We start from the raw sequence: 25,140 nt of genomic DNA, 5'->3' as shown, positions 1-25,140 counted from the left end.
CCGTAAGCCTCAGTGGGTATTGAGGTTTGTGTGGAAGTTCAAGGTACAGAAAAAAAAAATCATTTTAAGAGCGTTAGCACTTACTCATCCCGTTTCTCCATTTCTTGGGGTGTGCTACCACCTCCCTTCGGCGTGAAATTTTCCAAGTAGGAGGAATTCAAGATGGCGGCCCCCATAGTAAATCTATATAGCAACGCAATAGGTGATTGATTGGTGACGTCATTAGCATATCTAATAGGTGATTGATTGGTGCCGTCCTTAGTATATATCATTGGTGATTGATTGGTGACGTTACTTATAAATCCAAGATGTCTAATTCGTATTTCCATTGGTGTAACTCACTTTAATCTCCTTCATATCAATTCTAGTAAAACAGCTAATGCTGTTACTTCAACGTCTTCCAGACGGTGGCGGCATCTTTTTTTCTTCATATGATGCTCGTGGGAACATTGAGTAGGGTTTGGTAGGACGACTCTAGCTGAAAGGAAAGCCCACTACCTCACACCGCACATCGAAACCGAAAGCGCTTCGTGACGCTGAAAGAGCGAAAACTTTCCATATGTTCCACAAGGCTGAAACACCTAGATTAACTATTCTCCTACCTCCGCAGGTGGCCCCCCACAGAGCTATATACGCAGCTTCCATCACACTTTCGCACAAGATGGCGGTACTGGGAGGACGTCCAGGCCTGCAGGGCACGGTCTTTAGGAGACACGTGGCTAAAACTACAACGACAAGTCAAAGTGCGCCTCGGTACAAAAGCACTCCAATTTTAGCGCTGTTTCCGAGTGACATGTAAGGCTGCAGACATTTTTCGTTTAATGCAGAAATGCAGTCCAATGGACTCGCGCACAGCCACACTTTTCGCAGCAGCATTTCCACGTTCGCACTGCAGAGCTCCCGAACAATGGGTGATATACGAGGTTTTCGCAGCACCGCTTTCAAACTCCAAAATACCTCAATAAAAAGACGAGTCTTTAAAACAGTACACTATATATCCTTCTACACGTGCATTTGTAGAGAGCACTGAATTATATGTCGGCGTATTGGACCCGCCGCGGTGGCTCAGTGGTTTGGGCGCTCGACTACTGATCCGGAGTTCCCGGGCTCGAACCCGACCGCGGCGGCTGCGTTTTTAGGGAGGCAAAACGCTAAGGCGCCCGTGTGCTGTGCGATGTCAGTGCACGTTAAAGATCCCCAGGTGGTCGAAATTATTCCTGAGCCCTCCGCTACGGCACCTCTTTCTTCCTTTCTTCTTTCACTCCCTCCTTTATCCCTTCCCTTACGGCGCGGTTCAGGTGTCCAACGATATATGAGGAAGATACTGCGCCATTTCCTTTTCCCAAAAACCAATTATTATTATGTCGGCGTAGGCAGGATGATGGATTACCAGTGTGCATTTCATACATGTCCAAGTAGGTAGGAGGATAGGAGGAAAAGAAGAGACTAATTAATACAGGAGAGGTCTGCCTGGTTGTTAGCATAGCATGCTGCTCCAGGTGAAGGTTAAAAAAGTGAAGAAGAAGAGGGTGAAAATAGAGGAAAACGAAAAAGGAAAGGGTGAAAGGTGAAATCAAGCATACGCAACACTCACGCACTCACAAACACACGTGATTATCAAAGGGTGTTCACCAAACCCGTGCCCGTAAGAAAAATTTATAATGATTGTGTCCCTCGCGCAGCCAAAGCTGCATCGATCCAGGATCCAAAGATATATTCCAGCTGCACGGAGCATAGCTTACCAATGTGCACTGCATTACATTGTCGACGCAGGTAGGAGAACAGGCTGCCCGTAGACATGCCCGCATAGGTAGGAAAACAAGTTACCAGTGTGCACTGCATACACGTCAGCGTAGGTATGAAGACAGGTTACCACTGTGCATTGCAGACATGCCCGCGTAGGTAGGAAGACAAGTTACCAGTGTTCATTGCACACATGTCCGCGTAGGTAGGGATAGGTTGCCAGCGTGCATTTTCATACATGTCCGCACAGGTAGGCAGATAGGTTACCAATGCGCATTGCAAACACGTACGCGTAAGCAGGAGGATAGGTTACCTGTGTGGATTGCATACATGTCAGCTTAGGCAAGAGGGTAGGTTACCGATGTTGCCCAGGTGACCTTGGAAGAAGAGGAGGGTTAAGAAGAGGGTGACTGAGTAAACGAAGAATACAGCCTCTGCGGACAACATGGACCTCGATGGGAGCTCCAGTAAGGTAAGCAGAAGAAAGATGTGGTAAAGTTTCACCAATCGGACGTTGCCGTCGGTGGTAATGCAGAAGTTGCAGCTAGCATTTGGAATCCTGTTACATTACCCCGTCCTTGGGCCAAAATAGCGACACGACTTTTTTCTTTATTTCGATTCTATTCTGTTCTTATACTGCTCCTCTCGCTGACTGACAGATGCCGGCGATAGCGACGGAGTCGCGCCGCTCGATAAAACCAAATTGCAATCAAAGTAGGATTACTCTACTAATCCGGCCCGAATTTCAGCTTACAAGACCCAAAAAGCCCCTCAGCGGGATCTGATTGACCCTTTTCACGAGCCTGACCCAAAAATAGCGCCGCCCTTTCGCACACCCCTCTCCTTCTCGAAGGTCCCCACGACTGCGCCGGCAAAGTTGGCCCGAGTTACAAGCGCGTACAAGTACACACGAACAACTCCGCAGAGAAGCGGCAGCAGGGAGCCGACACACGGGCACGTGGGCAGGGCCTGCTGCGGGGGCACCCCAGAACGCCTTTAAGCCTGCGCAGGGGGCCCCGCTGGCCTCCCATCCGTCATGTCGCCGCTGACACCGAGTCCTTCGGGCTCGTCAGCCGGGAACACTGCGTGCAATCAGCCCCACAATGGTCTGCCCGGGAGAGAGAGAGAGAGAGCCTCTTCCTTTGTCTTTGTCCTCCTCTCCCCCCTTCCTTCCCTCTGTCCCCTCTTCGCACTGCGTGGCAGCTTCCCCGACTACGCCCAGGTGGGAAAGGGCGCACAAGTAGGAGAGGATGGACAGGAGGAAAAGGAGGAGGAGGAATGGCGTGTAACAACGCGAATACGCCCAGGTACGTGGCGGACACCCTTGACGCGCTGTAATGAAAGGAGAAAGACAGAATAGCAAAGAAAGTAAGAAACAGCCGGAAGACAAACGACGTATTGCGTGTGCAGCTTCCGGATCTTGTTAGCGCTGGCGGCGCGCACACAAACGCACGGGCCCAGATGCGGCAGCGATCGCGTCTTGCCTTACGTTGCAAGTTTGCAGAGCTGGCGCGCGACGGCTCTTGGCTGCGTGTGCAGGTCACCGCAGCGCTGGAGAGAACAGATACTGACGTTGAGGAGCTGGTTTTTTTAAAGGAGTTTGGCGTGCCTTGAATACTCGCGGAATATAGTGCACGTTGTACTTAAAGGGGGCTAGGCACTGATTTCGACTACCCGGAGGTTTATTTAAAGTCTATAGACACCAAACTATTGGTTGAGTCTTTTCTTTGTAATGATGGGTAACACGTTAGTACACACAGATCACCGTATTTATTCGCCTCCGACTAGTAAATAATTTGTAATTGAAATTACTCTCTCACGTTGTTTCGGTTTCTGAAGCCGAGCGACGTCCGTGACGTCAAGGTTCAGCACAAGTCACGTGATGCACAAAAAAAAACCGTTAGCCAAAGTCAACGTTAGCTACACGAAGCCTTGGCTTCAGTGAATGTTGGCTTTCCGATCTCCGCCAGCCTTGCCAGGAGTTCGGGACAGCGCCCAGTCAGTGCCGCAGCGGCATATCACATTCTGTTCTGCACCCCCCCCCCTCCGCCCGGTATTTATTTTTCAATATTACGGCACGGATGACGTCAAAGTGATATTTTTTAACGTTAAAAGCCATGCACCTCGTGGTGGTAGCCAAGGGAACTACACTCGGATACAACTCAACAAACCAGCGGCTTTTCCCCGTTAAAGGACCCCCTTCCAGCCAGTGGCGTCGGCCGATTCTCATGACCACGATAGCGTGACAGTGCAGGGAACGGCGCCACAAGGAAAAAAAGGGGTATATCCCGGAAAAAAGGGGGATCTATCCCAGAGGGAAGGGATTATCCCCTTTCATCTACCATTCAACTGCTCTGTCACAAGAGCAGGGTCATAAGAATCGGCCGACGCCTTTGGCTGGAAAGGTTCCTTCGACGGGGAAAACCGCTGCTTTGTTGAGTTGTATGAGACTATAAGCGCTTGTGCCAAATTCCTAGTAATGAACGAAGAGGTGGCGGCGATAGCCGTGTTTTTGCAAGACGCAGACCGTCTTTAAGGATAAGGCTTTCATATGGGCTAGTTGGTTGTAGCAGTGAAACATATTGACTAGTGCAAACACAGACAGGGACCAAAATAAGAGTAAGAGACAGGACACACGCTAGTGTCCTGTCTTACTTTGGTCCCTGTCTGTGTTTGCGCTAGTCAATATGTTTCACGTCTTTAAGGAGCCAGCACTCCGTCTAGTGGAGCGATACGCACGCGCACTGCATGCTGGGCGAGAATCGTGCATTCAGAGCGACACGTGCGAGTGTTTCTCTAGCGCGTCTGCTTTTAACGCTGCCTACAGCGCGCGCGTGGTGGCAGGCAATCTGTATAGCCTTCACTCTCTATTGCTCCCCGTCTCCGCCATGTGCTGGAGTCCGTGTAAGCGCGAGAAAGAACAAAAACAAAATGAACTGTGATGAAATAAAGAAGGAAAAGTTGAAGTGCAGGATACATACACTGTGGGCTCAAGGTTTCCATAAAGAATTGCGCAACGCGGCGGCAAACGTCAGTATGTAGCGGGGGAAACCTCTGCACACGGCTTCCGCGTGTTGCGCCAATGCAGCCCCCTGTCGTCGCAAGGGAAGCCCAGACGTGACGCCGCCCGCGCCAAGGCGAGAAAGCGAACCTCAAGATGTGCGTAGGAAACTGAGCGGTGTGTGTGTGTGTATTATATATATATATATATATATATATATATATATATATATATATATATATATATATATATATATATATATATATATATATATATATATATATATATATATATATATATATATATATATATATATATATATATAACGTCTGGGCTTCCCTTACACATAAACCTGTGGCTGCTGGCTTCTGTTATATATATGCATACATACCGACAAGACTTTATGGCTTGGGCAGACTTGTCCTAAGAATTGTAAATGTGCTGTCTGAAAATAAAGGTGTTTATTATTATTATTATTATTATTATTATTATTATTATTATTATTATTATTATTATTATTATTATTATTATTATTATACAGGGTGTGACGTAACTATTCGAGACAGGTTCGCAAACAGTCGTTTGACTACACCATGCACTGATTTGTTCGCGCCCAAGTTGTTAACGAACACCGCACTCTGCTGTACGTTTTATTCTAGTGGCGTCTGTACCTTACAAGTGTTAACTAAGCGTTATTGCCGAATGAACAATAAGAATTCAATTTAGCACATGGCCAGGCGCCACATGATACATTAAATCTTAGCTTAGTCGTAGCATCCTTCACATTAGTCCTATTCGAAATCAAGAAGTGGGTACAGGCAGTACCTGTAATGCGAGCCAAGATATCCAATGGTCCCTTACTGTAAGGAGTGGATTACAATAGAAGGCAAGCGTACACTCTAAAAATGACCGTAAAAAGGGAGTAAGCTGTCCTATAGCACATCCATCGCAGCCACCACGCAAGTCAAAAAAGGGTGACTGGACGCGCACATGGGCTGAGAGAGGCGGACACCCTTCGCTTAGTGCACGCCTATATCCTCAGCCGAATTCTTTATGCTACGCATTATCTGAAACTAATAATGAGTGAGGTCCAACAAATAGACTGCTTAATTCGGCAAGCAACAAAAGCAGCACTTAAATTACCAATAAAGACTAGAAACGAGAAACTGCGCGAAATCGGAGTCCATAACAGCCTGTATGAACTTCGGGGGGCCCACTTACAAGCACAGTATATTAGACTAGACTACAGCTACAGGACGATACATACTCAGTGAGCTATAGGCATCACTATCCCTGCAAACAATGCATCAATAAGAACACTCTCCACCGACATTCACACTTCAATATATCCCTAACCATTCCTGCGACATTACGCACCCTCACCATGACCTAGGTCACAGGAAGGCGCGACCTTTCTATATTTATACCGATACCCCCCATACGCATCTTCTGCTCCCATCCGGAGTTCCCGGGTTCGAACCCGACCGCGGCGGCTGCGTTTTTACGGAGGCAAAACGCTAAGGCGCCCGTGTGCTGTGCGATGTCAGTGCACGTTGAAGATCCCCAGGAGGTCGAAATTATTCCGGAGCCCTCCACTACGGCAGCTCATTCTTCCTTTCTTCTTTCACTCCCTCCTTTATCCCTTCCCTTACGGCGTGGTTCAGGTGTCCGCCGATATATGAGACAGATACGGCGCCATTTCCTTTCCCCCAAAACCAGTTATTATTATCATTATGCTTCCATCCCAATGCCACCCTTACTCACATCCTCCTATCGTACCCGGCGTCCCCTCCCCCCGTCAGGCCGGTACCTCTCCGAACCTGGGAGGACTGGGACACCTCACTGCGGTCAGCGGACCTGGCCAGGCAGAAGATCGCCGTCAGCCGGGCCGCATACGTCATGGACCAACACCACAAGAACGTTTAGACCGTGAGCGGGGTCGTGCGGAGACCCAGGAGGCCTGTGGGCCTCGAATTCTCTTTCTAAATGAAGTTTTTCCACCCATCCACCCCTTTTATGCACGGGTGCGCGCTAGAGGAAAACTTACTCCCTTTTTACATCTCTTTAGAGTGTAGCAGTGGGCGGCCGAGAGTGAAGTGGGCGGATGTGATTAGGAAGTTTGCGGGGATAGGGTGACGGCAGCTGCGGCAGGACAGAGTTGGAGAGATAATAATAATAATAATAACTGGTTTTGGGGGGAAAGGAAACGGCGCAGTATCTGTCTCATATATCGTTGGACACCTGAACCGCGCCGTAAGGGAAGGGATAAAGGAGGGAGTGAAAGAAGAAAGGAAGAATAGGTGCCGTAGTGGAGGGCTCCGGAATAATTTCGACCACCTGGGGATCTTTAACGTGCACTGACATCGCACAGCACACGGGCGCCTTAGCGTTTTGCCTCCATAAAAACGCGGCCGCCGCGGTCGGGTTCGAACCCGGGAACTCCGGATCAGTAGTCGAGCGCCCTAACTACTGAGCCACCGCGGCGGGTTTGGAGAGATATGGAAGATGCATTTTTCCTCCAGCGTTCAGTTTCCTCCAGCCTCCACTCCAAAACAAGAAAAAGGGGAAGAGATGCCTGCTAGATCTGCCAGTCCGAGAAATGCCGGTGCCTTACAATAGTGCGTTATGTATTGTGTTTTTTTTTTATTTTGCGAAACGAGATTAAATGTGGAAAGCAAAATCAATTTCACAGTCATATGCTTGTAACACCGGCGGACCTCAAGAAACTAGCGTGACGCGCGAATCAGCAGTGTAGTTAAAGGAGTCTTTTGTATCGACATTTAACTATTTCCTCATTTAACTAAACGTGCCTAATGGTTACCTGCAGGCTGTAAATATATGCTCTATTTTTCACTTCACATGCTCGTAATTACTCTTCTTTGTTCCAGCTCACATAAGATTATAGGAAATTTTAAATATGCCGTTGTATCTTTTTCAGCATGATATGTTTATAATGAGTGCCGGCTCTGTCTCTGCCCTTCATACTCTAACTAGACGACCCTTAAAATATTTTTAATGAGCAACGAGATTGAATACTTCAAGCCTACCTGCAACATATATAATGAAGCCTAGCTGTCTCCTGCTTCTCCCAAACACACCCATGTAGCGAAAGACGAATATACTTTTGCGTTCGGGGCCACACAGCAGTGACTTCGGATTTCGCTCCCTTATGCTGACAGCAACAGCGACAGCAAAACCACATGACCAAATTAACGTCATGACTGGCGCTGCGCCCAGACAGCAGCCCAGGACGACGCGAGTCGTCTTCCCGGACGCGCGGAGGACGTATAATTACCCCAGCTACATACGTTTCTCACTGAGCGGGTTTGAACGGGTCTGAACGGGTTTGAACGGGTACCAGCTCACGTACGAAGTGCGACTCATTTCAATGATTGCACATCGAAAACTGACCGAAGTGATAAATGACAGATGCGTCGGGAGTGTATCTTGTGGCCACGCCGAGTCGGGAAAATTATCTACAATTTTTCTGCCACCTTATATAATTGCGCTGGCTGAAAAAAAAAAAAAACACTCTGTAATGTTTTTAACGGAGGGATACACGAGTTCGGATCAGTTCCTACAGAGATAGAGTGCAGTTTGCGTAAAGAACAAAATTGCAGTAAGCAGGCAGTTCTCTGCATACGTCTCTACAAAGCAACCGTCAGCGTTGATGCCGCCCAGCTTCCTATTTTCTCTATCGAAGCATAAATACAAGACGCATTTGCGAGATGCAAGATAAAATACAAACACACTGTCTGACACAGGTATTATTAGTTTCCGGCTAATATTGTGACGCTGCTGACAAGTCTTGTCACCTCACGGCGTTTAAGAATGTCGTTTAACCCAGCAATCCATCTATGCGCCCAGCATAAAGGAACTGCACCAGAATACATTTTTGTTTTCAGATGCGCCAATTTCACCAATGGGAAATTCCGCGCTTGAGCACTAATGATAGGCAACTGCTCAAGTACCTTCTGCCATTTTTCTTCAATGAACTTAGTGTCGTACAGATTATCTTATTTATAATCGGAATCTGTGGGATCATGTACCGCAAAAAAGCCGCCGCGGTGGCTGAGTGGTTACGGCGCTCGGCTGCCGGCCCGAAAGACGCGGGTTCGATCCCGGTCGCGGCGGTCGAATTTCGATGGAGGCGAAATTCTAGAGGCCCGTGTACTGTGCGAGGTGGTCGAAATTCCCGGAGCCCTTCACTACGGCGTCCCTTATAGCCTGAGTCGCTTTGGGACGTTAAACCCCCCTAAACTAATCATGTACCGCTAATGGTTTTGTATGCGTGCTGTATGCTAACAGTCACATGGGGCCGCATACCCCGTCATGACTGTCTTCAGGATAATTTTGTCTGCGGTCCTCAACACAACGGATGCTGAAATAGACTGTTTGAAGTTAAAGTTGAAAAGCTCTGCCGTAAGTGAAATATATTCCACCTGGGAAGACTGTGCTAAATACATAGGACATAAACAACTTTAATAAAAGCAAGACTACCCTGGTACTACAACGTGTGCGTTTCGACATGCACCACGAACAGAAAGCATAAAACAACAAACCCACATACTTGTTTATTTTTTACAGCGTCAACTGTTTATCCCTGCGTGACAAGGCGCCTACGATCATGCACGCGACATTTGCGAAGTTTTTTTTTTAAGAGTGAACGAAAGACGACCCGCCGCGGTGGCTCAGTGGTTAGAGCGCTCGACTACTGATCCGGAGTTCCCGGGTTCGAACCCGACCGCGGCGGCTGCGTTTTTATGGAGGCAAAACGCTAAGGCGCCCGTGTGCTGTGCGATGTCGGTGCACGTTAAAGATCCCCAGGTGGTCGCGATTATTCAGGAGCCCTCCACTACGGAGCCTCTATCTTCCTTTCTTCTTCCACTCCCTCCTTTATTCCCTTCCCATACGGCGTGGTTCAGGTGTCCGCCGATATGTGAGACAGATACTGCACCATTTCCTCTCCCCCAAACCCAATTATTATTATTTCACAGAGAACACGATCCTCGGTCCGTGGCCACAACAGCCGACTGCCATCAAGGCTTACAAGAGGCACTGTTTTATTTTTTTTTACGAACGACTGCATTGATTGCCAGATTGTGACTGTTTCCCGTTCCTTTTCCCTTGCCCTTTTTAACCTCCTCATTCCCTTCCCTAGTGCAGGGTAGCCAATCAGAAGCCTCTCTGGTTAACATCCCTGCTTCCCCGTCCCCTCTCTTTAACTATCTTCTAGTCAGTCATGCTGGCTATATTAGAAATTTATGCTGGACAGAATACAAGGCCGTTTCGTGCCCAGAAAAAAAAAGGACTGCTTTTTTCAAACAAGAAATAGAGGAGGACGTCGCGAAGTTTCACAACACGCAAAGAAACGGCTGTCTATCGTTTCGTTTTTTTTTTTTCTGACCTGGAAAAAAGCAGATTGTTAGCCGAGTTTTCGTTGCGGAAGATCTTAGAATGATCAGCGAATTAATTATTTGTGTATTAATGCGTTTTAGGCGGCGATTCCGCGTGCGTGAATTTCTAAAGTTTTTGAACGATTCCAGTTACTTTTGTGAAACAGCGGGTACTATTTCTACGCACAAAACTTTTTGCAGTTTCCTTGGTAGGACATAATGCGCGTCTCGGAAAGATTATAACCAGAACATCCCCCCCCCCCCAGCCCCTAAAATCTTGTGGTTTTCTTTCGCATGAAATGACGTCATCGGATAACATCCTGAAACAATGATAGTGCACCAAAACCGATGGTATGCTATTATGGACAGGAGTGGATAGCAGCGAATAATAAAAATAATAATAATTGATTTTTGTGGGAAAGGAAATGGCGCAGTATCTGTCTCATATATCGTTGGACACCTGAACCGCGCCGTAAGGGAAGGGATAAAGGAGGGAGTGAAAGAAGAAAGGAAGAAGAGGTGCCGTAGTGGAGGGCTCCGGAATAATTTCGACCACCTGGGGATCTTTAACGTGCACTGACATCGCACAGCACACGGGCGCCTTAGCATTTTTCCTCCATAAAAAAGCAGCCGCCGCGGTCGGGTTCGAACCCGGGAACTCCGGATCAGTAGTCGAGCGCCCTAACCACTGAGCCACCGCGGCGGGGCGGATAGCAGCGAACGCTAACTTTCATATGATGTTTATCGAGCCCGCCAGGTACTACGTTTCCCGAACTCGCAAGCCCCTGACCAAGAAAAGATACGAGATAGAAGTTTGCAGGCAAAGGGTGGGTGCAGCTGGCAAAGGACATGGTTAATTGGAGGGACATGGGAGAGGTCTTGCCCTCCAGTGGGTGTAGTCAGGCTGATTACGAGTAAGAAACACACAACTAGACACAGCAGAAAAGAAACAGATTTCCTGCAGCTCGCCATCGGCGTCAAGAATCTGATTTATTTTTAGTTTCAAGCGCGACTATCATCTCAGGATATACCAACGACTACTAGCCCTGTCCTTTTCATTGACTTGCAAGGAACTGGTCATATTAAACTGTCACGTGGCTAAGCATTTCTGTATCGTTTTTTTTTAGGGCGAAAGCCCTACTTAACACGGTCCAACCAAGAATCTTGTGTGAAGCACCGGAGTAATTCGGGTGATCTCGGGTTAGTTCCGAGGAGCTTCGTGCAAGCTGCAGCCAATGGGAGGAAGTTCGGGTAAGTTCGGAGGATCGTAGCGCCTGCTGCAGCCAATGGGAGGAGAGCGCTGCGCCAGCTGCAGTCGAGTGGAGAGAGGGTGTGAAGATAATAATAATAATAATTGGTTTTTTGGGGGGAAGGAAATGGCGCAGTATCTGTCTCATATATCGTTGGACACCTGAACCGCGCCGTAAGGGAAGGGATAAAGGAGGGAGTGAAAGAAAGGAAGAAAGAGGTGCCGTAGTGGAGGACTCCGGAATAATTTCGACCACCCGGGGATCTTTAACGTGCACTGACATCGCACAGCACACGGGCGCCTTAGCGTTTTTACTTCATAAAAACGCAGCCGCCGCGGTCGGGTTCGAACCCGGGAACTCCGGATCAGTAGTCGAGCGCCCTAACCACTGAGCCACCGCGGCGGGTGTGCAAAAGATGAAGAACGGGCAACGCGGTTCCCTGCACATGCAGACGCCAGAAAGAAGAGGAGAAGAATGAACCCATGCTTTCGCACGCCTACTCGGTTTAACCACGTTAAGACCCCACTTTTTAACGCGATAGCTCGTGTCGCAGAAAAGCCGGTGTCGTCGGCGTCTTTGGCCGCGAGCGAAAAATGGCGCATCTCGGCGGGCAGCTGAACCGCGCCGTAAGGGAAGAGATTTTAACGCGACAGCGTTAAGGATTGTTTGATTGATCGATCGATCGATCGATCGATTTTTCCTTCCCTTACGGCGCGATCCGGGTGTCCAGCGAGAAATGTGACGGAGTTCCCGGGTTCGAACCCGACCGCGGCGGCTGCGTTTTTATGGAGGAAAAACGCTAAGGCGCCCATGTGCTGTGCGATGTCGGTGCAGGTTAAAGATCCCCAGGTGGTCGAAATTATTCCGGAGCCCTCCACTACGGCACCTCTCTCTTCCTTTCTTCTTTTACTTCTTCCTTTACCCTTCCTTTAAGGGCGCGGTTCAGGTGTCCAACGATATATGACACAGATACTGCGCCATTTCCTTTCCCCCCAAAACCAATTATTATATTATTATAAATGTGAGACAGGCGTCCTTTCCTCAAAAGCAATTGTTCATTTCATTTTCCTTCCCTTACGGCCCGGTTCGGGTGTCCGCCGAGATATATGAGACAGGCCCCCTTTCCTTAAATTGTCCAACGGGCCACGCATCGCGCCGAACGGGCGATGGCGTTCCGTGTACCCCTCAGCAACACCGCGGCACGCTGTCGCGTCTCACTCTTAAAGACGAAGCTTAAGCGTCCTCCAGTTTTTTTTTTTTTACCTCAAGTCAGAAATAATCAAACATGTATTTAAGACCCGAACACATCCTCCAGGCACGATCTCTCCTGCTTACGTTCCTTATAGACATACACCTGACGCCGAGCGCGTGTCGCGTTTCTCCTGCAACCGCACGCTTCCGATCGCGAAGGCGAACAGCCCATCAAGCATAACGACGACCGCAGAATCGCCGTGCTGCCACGACGCGCGGCTTCTTCTTCACACGGCGCGGCGCGTGTTAAGGTGGAACCACTTCCTCGTTGTCACGGGCGCCTGCAGCGGTGGCTCGCGGGCGAACGTGCCGCCAGCGTGTGTATGCACACAATGGTGTATCGAGATTATTTTGCGCGCGTCTTCCGCCAGGCCTTCTCTTCTTCGGCCCGCGCGTGATTTAACGTCCCGCGAGCGGGAGATCGCTGTCGATACCGAGAAGCGCTGGCGCCGTGCGGTCTGTTCTGCGCAGTTTGCGAGGACGAAACTTGAAGCCCGTATTGCGGAAAGGCTTCACGCTTGATTGAGGACAGCGGAGCGGGGTTTGGATTGGAAAACGATATTGACCGTTTTAACGGTCGAAAAGATAGCGGCGTTGGTAAGGGAATTGGATTGAACTAATTATATCCTCTAGAGGATGCCAAGAGGAAATAATAATAATAATTGGTTTTTGGTGGAAAGGAAATGGCGCAGTATCTGTCTCATATATCGTTGGACACCTGAACCGCGCCGTAAGGGAAGGGATAAGAGAGGGAGTGAAAGAAGAAAGGAAGAAAGGGGTGCCGTAGTGGAGGGCTCCGGAATAATTTCGACTACCTGGGGATCTTTAACGTGCACTGACATCGCACAGCACACGGGCGCCTTAGCGTTTTTCCTCCATAAAAACGCAGCCGCCGCGGTCGGGTTCGAACCCGGGAACTCCGGATCAGTAGTCGAGCGCCCTAACCACTGAGCTACCGCGGCGGGGCAAAAAAAAAACGGATTTCAGCCGAGACATGCATAATATATGCGGAGAACAAGCAAGTAATCGTCGGTTAGGCACAAAGAGTGTATTCGCATAATTTGTTTATGGTTGATGGGGTTTAACGTCCTAAAGCGACTCCGGCTATGAGGGACGCCGTAGTGGAGGGCTCCGGATAATTTCGACCACCTGGGGTTCTTTAACGTGCACTGACATCGCACAGAAACGCGGGTCTCTGGAATTTCGCCTCCATCGAAATTTCGCCTCCAATAGTACATATACGGCCGGGGGCGGAAGGGAGCCATGTTGGAAGGCGCGAATAGGAAACTGACTGGGATATGGTGTCCTCAGCTGGCGCAAGACAGGGCCAGTTTGAGGTGGATGGCAGGGGCCTTGGTCCTGGACTGGACATAATCAGGCTAATTATTGACTAAAAACGGTCAGGCACTACGTTATTATGATCCTTGTATTCTTTACGGCCCGTCTGCTTGCTCCCAGTTGTTTTCAAAAGTTTCGCGAGTCGGCCACGCGGCGGTGAAAGCTGCCGCGTTATGCCGCTACTATTATGAGCAAAAAAAGTGACAGGCTAACCCAGCGTCGAGAACATAGCACGAACAACGGCATTGGAAGAAAGGCGTAGCGCATTCCCGGACATAGCATAGGCGGCGATATATAGCTGCATTGGAGTCGTCGTCAGCTGCCTCCTTCATCGCCCACTTTTTTTAGCTGAAGAGCACGCTCGGCTTCCTTGGCCGCATGTGGTGTGAGCGACCTGTGTGGCCAGAACCGTTCACGTGCCGACGAAGAGGAAGTGACGTCATCACGTGCCACACGGAATGCTGGGACCTTCGCCTCGGCCCGACGGCCGCCGCCGCCGCCGCTCCGTCCACCGCCACGTCTACATAACAGCAATAAATCGAGTCTTGCGCATTTAAAACCAACGCTACAGGAGACAAGACAGTGATGAATAATAATGATTGTTTTTTGGGTGGAAAGGAAATGGCGCTGTATCTGTCCCATATATCGTTGGACACCTGAACCGCGACGTAAGGGTTAAAGGAGGGAGTAAAAGAAGAAAGGAAGAGATAGGTGCCGTAGTGGAGGGCTCCGGAATAATTTCGACCACCTGGGGATCTTTAACGTGCACTGACATCGCACAGCACACGGGCGCCTTAGCGTTTTGCCTCCATAAGAGCGCAGCCGCCGCGGTCGGTTTCGAACCCGAGAAGTCGGGATCAGTAGTCGAGCGCCCTAACCACTGAGCCACCGCGGCGGGGAGACAGTGATGAAAAATTAAGAATTGCGGTCTTCGCTATTTCTTCTCTAACTTGCCTCTCGTAGCGCTGGTTTTAAAAATGGAAGTGTATATCAACTTGCCCCCTCTGCCTTTCCCGTTCAGCTTGTAAATCTAGTTGCTATCATGCAGTCAACCTGTAGCACGATGGCACGTGGCCAGGCCGTCCTCTTCTTCGGCACGTGGCCGTGCAGCGCGTTCAACGTGTCTCGCTGTATTCAGAAGCTCCCTCTCACTATCTGAAGTCTACCTTCTTCGTGTGCTGCTTCTTTCTCTTCTTGATGCTCGTATTCTTCCAAGATTACCCGGCGTACCGCAAATCCCCCATCTTCTTATACCTGCGCGGCCATATATTTAGTGTGCACACACGTGGCTACTGTGCACACACGTGGCCACGTATGCTGTGTATATAATGCCTTTGAAATCACGGGTGATCTTCACTGCCGTCCAGCTTAGCTCTGCAGCGAGAAAGAAAGAGTGCTGGCACGAAGTTTGGACGAGGAAATTAGTGAAAATATTGAGTTCCTGCCCCATAATGCATACAGTCCCCATCAAAAGTATACAGCCCAAGGGATTCGCTTCTAAGCTGTTTAGCGGGGCTCCCTAGAACATCCAGCAATCCAATGCTTGGGAGGACCGAGAACGCGAAGCCATTGCTCTTTCGAGAGGTTACGGTCGCTGAGTATGCATAACTAGGCACGCTGAATGCCCCGCAAGCAAACCCTCCGGGCTATATACTTTTGACAGCGCTATACGTCATTAACGCGGGTTAGAGACATCCTAATTGAAATCAAGAGGAAGCAGAGTGCTTGGGCGGGACATGCAATGCGAAGGCAATGATAACCGCTGGTCCTTTAGGGCAACGGAGTGGATTCCAAGAGAAGGCAAGCGTAGCAGGGGGCGGCAGAAAGTTAGGTGGGCGGATGAGATTAGGAAGTTTATAGGCATACGGTGGGCGCAGCTGGAAAAGGACAGGGTTAATTGGAGAGACATGGGAGAGGCATTTGCCCTGCAGTGGGCGTAGTCAGGCTGATGGTGATGATGATGTACGTCTGCATTGCCAACTCGACCAAACAGAACTGCTCCACCGCAACGTTTACCTTAATTGGATCACGCAGCAAACAAAATTTTTCCCCTGTCGTACCCTGCCACGTGCGATAACCGGAAAACAGTCCCCGCTATGCTATTCTTTGCTCCAGAACCGGCCGTAAACACCGCGCGCCTGCCCGCATTCGGAAAGAACAGCTTTCCGCGTTGACAGCTCATCGTTCAAGATGGCGGCCATCATCCATCTCTGGACCAAAAATCGTTCATATATGCGCCGCATATCGGACCGACTTGGCACGCAATCCCGCAGCGATTAGCCATCTTGTAAAACAACCTGGAAATGGCCGATAAAACCTGACTGTGCGCTTGGCCGGCGGACGCGGCGTTGCGCTCTCGCGGAGGCAATCCATCTTGAAGCGCGCCTATTTTTACCCCCAAGGGCGAAAGTAAGCTCGGTGTGTATACACACCTTGAGGCGCGGCCAGCTGTTCGGATATATGGTTTCCGCGCAGCAGCTGGAGGCGCGTGCAGACTTGACTAAATAAGAGCCGCGCTGAGAACGAAACCAGCTGCGTTTCATGGGCGCCCTCCTCGAGAGACATTCGTCAACTTGCTTTCATCCGAACAGAACAAAGAAAATCCTGGGCTTCTTTTTTTTCAACTTTCCCTCCCTCTATCCTTCCCTCCCACTCCGAAGAAGTCATCGCGATAGACTGTGCCGGAACACTGTCATCTGCCCACAACTGGACCAGCTACCAATCCGTTACCTGGGACCGCATTTCGCCCATATAAAATGGCCTATAGACATGTCTGTAAACTTCCTTAGACTCTATTGCTTCCTGTGGATATTCCTTTTTCTGTTTATAGTCTTTAGAGTTTTTATAGATAAAAGTCTATTAAAAGGGTATGGCCATAAATGTACAGATTGTCTATAGACTGTCTTAGGATTTGTATTGCCTATAGACTATTCTCTAGGTTTTGTCAATACACAGTCTGTAGAGTTTACAGACAGAAGCATATGGGCAATCTATATACTGTCTAAAGAAATATTTGTAAGATGTGACGCTTATTTTCCGGATTCATTATTTTCCACACCCACCACTGATAGCTGCGGCTTCTGACGTCACGACTAGCAGGTAAGTGACGTCACGACTGGCACCTAAAGCAGTATAGTCGGCTCCGGCCGAGCAGCCGGCTGCTGACCACTGGCACGCAAAGCTAGAGAACGAATTTCATTAAATAATAATTACAAAATACGGCTCCTGGATGATATGAGAGAGAGGAGGTTGTGAAGAAAGGAAGACAAAAGGAAGAAAAAAAAGACTGATAGCAATAAACCTTATGATTAGGTCTAGCTGTTCAAAACCCTAACGCAGACGCGGTAAACGCAAATAACGTGTGGAAGTTCGTGTTGAAGTCATTTCTTTCGTCACAACATCAAGTTGACGGGCTATAGTCGGGTGCAAGTCAAGAACGGAGCCCTCAAAGGAGCCCCTTCAGGCCAATGGCGTCGACCGGGTTTCCCGTTTGACCGATCCTCATGGACCTGCTAGCGTGAAATGGGTGGCAGATGAATAGAGAATAACTACGGCTTAATCGCATTAATCATGGTGTCATGAAAACCTGCCGACGCTATTGGCTGGAGAAGCCCCCTTAAGGGGCGCCTTCCGCTTTGTTCTTGATTTGTATCCGACTATAGTTGATTCTGCATGGTGAATGTATACAGCGCAAGGCACAACGACAAAATGACAGGACAGCGCCTGTGTGTGTCGTACACAGTTTCTGTCTTGCCCTGTACATTCACCTTTCAACCTAAGCCAGCCACAGACGATGTTTCCCTTCGCGTACCTGCCCGTCATAAAACAAAATCCCCGTCATCTGCAAAAAACAATCGTTATGAACTAAGGGGCTGCCTCAAAAAAAGCGGCTGTGACTCAGCTCATCTGAGCCAGGCTATACAGAGCGAACGGTCTGTTAAGCATGGTTAGACACGGTTTAGCTTGGTTCCTCGTTATTTTTTCAAGACATCAGCGAGAGCAAATCACGTGATGCATCACGTGCCACAAGAGCAAGAGCGAGCGTCCAGAGCGGCGGACGGGACTGCCAAGCGCAAGAGAGAATCACGTGACACATCACATGACACAACTGGCGAGGAGGAGCGGCGAGCATCAGCCAGCACACCGGCGGACGGGACTCCCAAGGGCGCAGCTATGGCGTCGATGAAGAAGACCGAGGCAGCTGCCACGCTCGATTTTTGCACATGCGGCACGCCTCCAGTTAGAGGTCAAATCCAAGAGCCAGATGACCTTCAGGCTCAGCATGGAAGGAGTAGCTAGAGCTTTTCGCTCGAAAGCAAGGGGTGGGGGTGCGTATAAGAAAATTACTGGTACGGAGGCCTCGTTCACTTCGCTTCCGTTGATGGCCTTCCATGGCGCCAGGCGCGTGGTGCTTCGAACATCGCTAACGCAGCAATTCAACCGAGGGACGCTTCTTCTGCAAAGGCTGTCCTGATGGTGCCAGATTGCATAAAAGCTTCACTGAAGTGACTGCGCCTTCGCGCAAGCTTTTAGCGACTCCGGCGCAGCACAACAGCGAATAGCGCGCGTAATATGTGGAGGGTACGAGGCAGAAGCCCGCGCTTGTCTCGTTAGTACCGCTATTACTATTTAGAGCACGGAACTGAAAAGAGATATACAAGATTGCCAAAATTTTCAAAGAAGCCCGAATAGTTCTACTGTCTTTTTTTCCTCCTTTCGATTGACTGGTACAGTCTTTTAAGCCTCGTCACGACGAGGTTTTGCGCGCAATAGCGCAGGAGTGCTGTTCCCCACAATCAGCCTTCGGAGTAGTGCACGGAACTAAATTTCTAAACGCGTCTGGAGTGCGCATTCACAGAAGCGCCTTCCAGCGCGCCATTCACCGAGCGGCGTTTTGGGGTCGCGAACCTGCTCGCCGGGAACAGCACCACATATACGCAACCAGCTCTTGTGTCCCCGATGGCTGATTGATGGCGGCGGTCTTCCCCTCGCGCTAACCGGACGATCCACGGACTCCGGCGTCCATTAGGCTCTGCTCGCCAGGAGGCGGGACATTCGGAGATGCAGCTATAAAGCGTTATAGTGCTTGTTATAACGTAGTGCATCATACCGTAGCGCAGACATCAGGAAATCGGCTCAGTGACGATGAACGCTGCCTCGGAAACCAAACCTCGTTCTCGATGCGTCCTAGTTGCGCACAGAGCCTGTTACGATGGGAAAGCACTAGTTATGCCTATATATATATATATATATATATATATATATATATATATATATATATATATATATATATATATATATATATATATATATATATATATATATATATATATATTCTTCGCCATACTTAGCCCGAACGTGTGGGTGACAAGCCTCGGACTTCAAGCGAAGAATAATTCGCACTTTTAGCCATCTATACAAAGCAAAGATGCCGGAAGAAGACGACGCTAAGCACCTAAGGGGGCACAAAGAACACCGTCGCATTTAGAGAAATGTTTCCACTGAGTAACGGGGAACGGCTACCCTGCCTCCAGCTCAGGTATGAGCGATTCTTGCATAATGCGCGGCACAGCTGACTTAGAGAAGTAGGTGTACAGAGAGTGACACTTGCGATCTGTACTCTCCCGGCTTCCCGTAGTGCCCGCTATACAACGCGCTCAGTAAAAGACCGTGTGCGCCAGTTACCGACCCTAAAAAGGAGCACTTCCGGTTTATACGAACCGACGCTACAGTCCCTCCAAAGTAATCTGTATTTAAATAAATATTAAGGCAGCTAATTCGAACAATACACTTTTTCGAGCGTTCGTTTTTGATGCGCTAGTATTACTCCCATCACTTGCTCAAAATCTGTCCGCCTGGTGTTGTGCGATGCCGGCGCCCTCCAGGAGGTTCTCCTAGCCCGCTCACCTTAGCCCTCCACCTATCTCAACCCTCTACAATTCTCCACCCAGCACCAAACAATATGCTTTCACCGGCCAGAAGTTTAACCCACCACCAACTAATCCAGCTCCACCCTACACTCTAAACACGAATGCGCCTATATCGGAGTAATAAGGGAGTAAGGTGCCCTCTAGTGCAATCTTTTTCATAAAATAGAGTGCGCTAGACACAACTTGTGCACCGAAGCTTCACCGACACCCTTTTAAAAAGGGAGTGCGCTAGAGGTTAGCTTACTTCCTTTTTACTCCCATAGAGGCGTATCCTTATTTAGAGTGCGCAATTCAAACTCCGCTACGGGAAGACGACAACCAATACTGCTAGCGCAGATCAGTCGCATCACCTCGAACGATTGTCTTGAAGTTTTTTGCTTTTACGATCCCAGTAATCTACAAGAGAGACCGCGGCCGCCAGGTTCGTGCGCATGAGGGCGCCACGCGTGTACATCGACAGAAAGGGTACTGCCGTGAATGACTCGACAGCCGGTGCCTGCGGCATGATGCAAGAAGCCCCCAAGGGCAATAACTGCGAGCTCGTGCGTGCATATGAAAAAAATAAAACTGAGACAGAGGACGGGGGGAAACCCCCGGCATTTCCAAACGGTGCTGTTTCCCAGAAAGAATGGCTGACGACGGGGCAACAGCGCCGCACATTCAGCGGCGCCACCACTCCACAACACGCAAAGTGCGCGCGGTTTCTGCAGAAGCAGTCAACTGGAACGCTTTAGCGCATGCATCGCTCATTCATGTAATGTTTTTTTTTTCTTTTTTTTCTGCAGCGATTAGCAGTCGCAGTACAGAGAGAGTAAAAAAACTGGGCGTCCCTCTGACGTGTCCAGATGGAGTTTTCGCTGATCAGTATCTGAACCATTAATTAATTAATTAATTGAATGAAAATTAATGAATGCATTTCTCCCAAGAGCTGTACCTATGGCATGGGTCCTAGCTGTAGACCTTCCCAACAGGCCTATACTGGGCGCCGCCATATAGCTCGCTGGACTGTTGCGCGCGCTTGGCGCTACAACACGGTGGAAAAAGCGATAGCGAAACCGGTTTGCAACAGCCTAGCAAGGAGCCGTTTAGTCATGTGCGCGTACAGTGGGAAGGTCCATACAATATAATTTATTCATTCTATTTATTTTCTCCTCAGGACCCAAACGCATTAAATAAGGAGTGGCAGATTAACATGTTTAGCGTTACCTGAAGATGTTGAAAAAAAAAGAGGAAAACATTACATAATGGTGAGTGAACACTAAAAGAGACAAATAATACTACACAATGTAGAAATAGATCAAACGATGTTAACTGGCAATCATTGCTACGATGTCGCGAATAATGGATATATTTACCCATAGCGTCGACTAAGATAATTAACAGCAATAAAACAAACAACAACAAAGAAACACACAAAGCAGAAAAGAAGGCAAGGAGTGCAGTTCGTTCAGGGGGATGACGTGTTAGCTAAACTGAATTTTTAGCTTACAATGGAACATGGTTCTATTTAAGCACGCGACTCTATGTTTTCAGACAGGGGATTCCATCAGGCTATTGCGTGAGGGAACAACGGGCTATACATTGTTCGTTCTGCAAGTATTCATATGAATGGAATGGGTGGAACGTACGCCCTCATATAGAATGGGGCATGAAGTATTTACTGAAGTGATGGCTTCAACCCGCAATGCCCTCGCCGTCGTGTGCTGTCTCGCACCATTACTCCAGGACATCTAAGGATTCTCCCAATTCATTCCTCTTTCGTGTAAAGTTTTCTTCTCTTTTTAAGAATCGAGCGCCGCGGTGACTCCGTAGTTGTGGCACTCGGCTGCTGACCCGCAAGACGCCGGTTCGATATCCAGGCCGCAGCAGTCGCATTTGAATGGGGGTAAAATGCTAGAGGCCCGTGTACTGCGCGATGTCAGAGCACGTTAAAGAAACCCATGCGGTACAAATTTCCGGAGCGCTCCACTACGACGACCCTGAGTCATTTTAGTTTAGTTATATTATGGGGTTCAGCATCCAAAGTCGGACTCCCTTTGTAACGTTAAACCCCATAAACTAATTAAACTATTTAAGGGTTCTATTTTCTGGTGCCGTACCTTGCACACACTCAAGAAAATGCGTTTTCTATCGCATGATCTATAATACAGGTATAATACGGTATGAACGCAGCAGCGGCTGCTCCGTCCCGGTCGAAGAGTAATGCTAGCTAGCGCACACTCTGCCTCATCATTGCAGGGAGGGGAGGCGCCTATATATATATATATATATATATATATATATATATATATATATATATATATATATATATATATATATATATATATATATATATATATATATATATATATATATATATATATCCCCGACCATGGAGGGAGGGGAATATCCCCTTTTATCTGCCACTCCCTGCATCGTCACTCTAGCAGGCTCATGAGAATCGGCTGACGCCATTGGCTGGAAAGGCGTCCTTTGACAGGGAAAAAGCAGCTTGGTACTTGAGTTGTATCCGATTATGGTGACTTATGCTCTTACATGGTTCCTTCGGGTATTCGATGACAGAGGTGTATCAATAAACTTCTTGCTGGGATAGTTGATGACACATACTTGAATAAAAACGTAGCGCAAAAAAGACGACCACAGGAGGAAGACGCCACAAACACGAACGCTGTTTGTGTTTGCGGTGTCTTCCTCCTGTGGTCGTCTTTTTTGTGCTGCCTTTTTATTTGAGACGTGATCTCCGAGAGGGAAATGCCACGCATTACTCATTCTGCTGTCTGCACAGTATAAAGAGGAGGGCGCTCTTCCTGTGAGGCCAATGACCGGCCAGGCTTGACCGCGCGGCGGCATTCACAGAGCACGAAATAAAAGTTCACCTTCGTGTAAGACCTGCCTGACGACGGAGCCCGATCGCGCCTTAAGCATGAAGAAATATACTAGACAGGATATGGCCGAAGGCAGAAATATGAGAGGACAACAGTAGCGAGGACACAATGCGACAGCAGAAATACAGTGGATGTATTTTTTTTATAACAAACTCTGACACGCCTCCGACTGGGGCTGTGGCTTGAGTTGGGGGACCGAAGAAGGAGAGTGGTAATGTGAAACGTTGTGTTTAGAAAAAAAAATCAGGTTTTGGTTGGAGACGTGACAGAGTTTATCAGAAGTTATCAATCCCACCTAACCAGACAGGCAATTCTGTCAGAATGTTTAGTTTTCAATGGATGTATTTGTACACTACACACGTTGTGTCAGCTAAAATAGCTGGGACAACCTGGGACACCCTGTATGCCCACAAACTTCCAATGAACGAAGCGTGTTTGATAGCTGGGAGGCACTTTTTTCGTTGGATATATCGTAGTATCGCTGGCCATCATTCGCTGGCTATCCAGATGTGGCTAGCTGTGATTTCCCAGCGCTGGTGAGCCGACCAATCACGAAGCCCTCTCGTGTGAGGCAGTTTTTGAGGACGTTAAATTAATAACAAAGAGTAGTGCGTGCAGTCAATTTTTCTACTATTTTTTTTTCACTGGTGGTGGAATATACTTATTCCTCGCCAAACAGAGTGAGATAAAAGCGCAATACGTTCCAATTAACCATAGTCTTTATATGCTATGTACACTATCGAGGCCTAATACAAATGCGAATACACACACACACAAAAAAATCTGAACTCAGGAAAAGTATGAACGTGACAGTGAACAAGCCGCTCGTTATCAGTTTCAAAGGCCGGCCATATCTAAGTAGTAACTGACCGCACAAGCACTCAATCTCCCTGAAGTATTATACTTTCTATATTTTAGATTTTTTTTTCGCCTCGCTTGTACCTTGTACAGCAGGCGTCACACTTGACACGAACACGTTTTAATTGCATCACCCGTATTTCTGTGCTATTTACGGACTCGTCCTCCTGATGTCCGAATCCCCGACTTGCTAGCCCGGTTATTCCACTTGCTCAAAAGCCAACTTTTATTTTTTTTGAAGATGTCAGGACGGCGCGAAAATAACAAGGACAAAAGAGGCACACGAACACAGCAGGCGCCTGTCCTGTTGTGTTCGTGTGCCTCTTTTGTCCTTGTTATTTTCGCGCCGTCCTGACATCTTCAAAAAAGCTATGCACCAACTAGCCCAAACCAAATTACTTCTCCAACTTTTATATTGTTCCCAATCTTGTGTACCTTGCGCCCAAAAAGGCTTAAATAAGCCTCTAAGAACAGCGTAGCCTGTGATTGACAGGTCACAGAGAGACAGAGACCAGCATGATTTAGAGCGCGAATGCGAGCCGAGGACACTTTATCTGAACCTGAAACAGAGTAAGATAACAGAATAAGGAAGAAATGACCACGAGCCGGGCATGTGATGCGGAGAAGTGACAACCGGTTGTCTATCAGAGATGCACACACTAAACAGCAAGGAGTAATCAGCAAGGCTTCATACTCTAAACAGCAAGGAGTAAAAAGTGAGTAAACTCTCCTCTAGCGCACTCCCTTTGATGAAAGGCAGTGGCTATACACGACGATGACGATGATAATGCGTATGCGCTCTCCCCGACAACTGACGCCCGTGTATAAGCATGGGTGCGTGGGTTGATCGCTAGGGCCCGTGTCTCGAATGAATGGCCGTTTGTCCACAGCGGCGCCGTAGGAGTGAATCGCTCCGCGGTAGACGCGTGCAAAAGCCTCGAGGCGGTCCAAGTGGAGGGCGCTCGAGCAGTGTTGTGTCACCCTGGTCCGCGGTTTCCCGTGGCGCACGCGACAGGGCGGTGGTCGACCTCGGCATGCTTTCGGCGGCGCGACTTCGCATTCGCTACAGGGCGTGCACGCAACCAAATCACCGGTCGGCGGTCGCCGGACCGCCCGGGCCTCCACCCCACACCGCTGGCGCGCCCAGGGGGACACTATTGTAGTCGGACGCAACTTAAGTCTAGAGTGAAGCTCCGCCCATTCAAGACCGCCGCACAGAATTCCTCCACGAAGAAAAAGTAGTTGGGCGTTAAAACTTTTCTTGTTAGTTAAACAAGAAGCTAACCGCGAGACGAAATTTGAAGCTTAGAATTTTGGGACCTGGCTTCAATGCTTAAACAAACTAGACAGAGGCACTTAAGGGTGATCACGTGCGGGAATGTGAAAGCATTACTGTCCCTTGGTGCATTGGTGCCCACACACAAGTGCGTATATGACACCACCCGAAAGGATGTAGCACGAACGGTTAATAATAATATTATTAATTGG

General features: G+C 48.7%; 1 protein-coding gene and 1 non-coding gene across 2 annotated transcripts in view; one reads left to right on the top strand and one right to left on the bottom strand.

Annotated features, from left to right (window-relative positions):
- The window catches only part of LOC144109525 (uncharacterized), a 197,013-nt gene that overhangs the window by 138,107 nt on the left and 33,766 nt on the right, over window positions 1-25,140 (bottom strand). The window lies entirely within an intron of this gene.
- On the top strand, window positions 9,425-9,496 carry TRNAS-ACU (transfer RNA serine (anticodon ACU)). The gene has a single exon. It is a non-coding gene; the product is annotated as a tRNA-Ser (tRNA).

Source organism: Amblyomma americanum, chromosome 11, assembly GCF_052857255.1.
Source record: "Amblyomma americanum isolate KBUSLIRL-KWMA chromosome 11, ASM5285725v1, whole genome shotgun sequence".
Lineage (NCBI taxonomy): Eukaryota > Metazoa > Arthropoda > Arachnida > Ixodida > Ixodidae > Amblyomma > Amblyomma americanum.
The sequence above is the reverse complement of the archived record's forward strand: the minus strand, read 5'-3'. Positions and strand labels throughout refer to the sequence as shown.